Genomic DNA, 1,039 nt, shown 5'->3' with positions numbered 1-1,039 from the left:
TTGGGCACAGTAGTCGAGCGCCTTAACCGCTGCGCCACCCTGGCGGGGCATTCATATATTCCGTTGTGCCTAGCTTGTGTAGGAAGCCGCGTGGTCACTCTTAATTCTTGCTTTCTACAACTTTTTCAGTTGCTATAGGGATGTTTGTTCACTGCTTCTTGCTCTATTTTCGATGCTCATGGAGTCGGGCCTACACGGGCAAGCGGTTAGAAATAAATAGCGGGCTGTAGGCCGGTCTGAAACGAAGTGGCAGCGAGTAGGCTAGGCCCAGTCTATAGATATCAGCACGTGAAGATATAATTAGCTCCGAACACAGCCACGCTTTCTTTTAGGTTTCATCTAATCTAAAGCCTGCGTCGTTCTGGTTAAACATTCACGTTCAGCTGTGGTGTTGTTTCTACAGCATTTAGTTACCATATTTCTTCCTTGCTTTATATTCACAGCCTCCACATTTTTATTTTAGCTTATAATAGACGTAAGTCCGATATGGTTGGAGACACCTTCGCAATATTTTAACCTAACCGGGCGTTGCCGGAAAATTAAAGTGAAGCATGGTGACATCGCTCAATGTTTTTTACTTACTCTTTGTAAAATAAAAATGACCAGCTGAAATGGAGCAGGTTTATACACACCGCCAAGGCTAGAATCGCACCTGTCAGCGCCTATCTCACACATTGTCAAAACATTCACCTGAGAAATGCCCCAAAGAAAGCTTTGAGGATTCGCGCCATGTCGACTCTCGAACACGCACTGTCTCAATCTCAAGTGCAGATTGATTCTATTCCGAAAAAGCAGATGCGGGAAGATAAATGCAATCACGCGTAGTCATGCCTTGTACTTTGATTACTGACAGTTTAATTACAACACATTTTTGTTTTTTGAACATCTGATTCTGATGAGTCATTCTGTTGAAGGGAGGAGGCTTCCTAGCTCCCATGGCTTCACGTACCATTCGGTGACAACCAAATTGATAGTTTCGAGGCGAATATCAAGGGGAGGGGGTACTCGCATGTTGTGTCCCCCTCCTCAATATTCGAAA

The sequence above is a fragment of the Amblyomma maculatum genome, chromosome 1 (assembly GCF_055883805.1).
Source record: "Amblyomma maculatum isolate TAMU_Amacu chromosome 1, ASM5588380v1, whole genome shotgun sequence".
NCBI lineage: Eukaryota > Metazoa > Arthropoda > Arachnida > Ixodida > Ixodidae > Amblyomma > Amblyomma maculatum.
Note: the sequence above shows the minus strand (reverse complement) of the source record.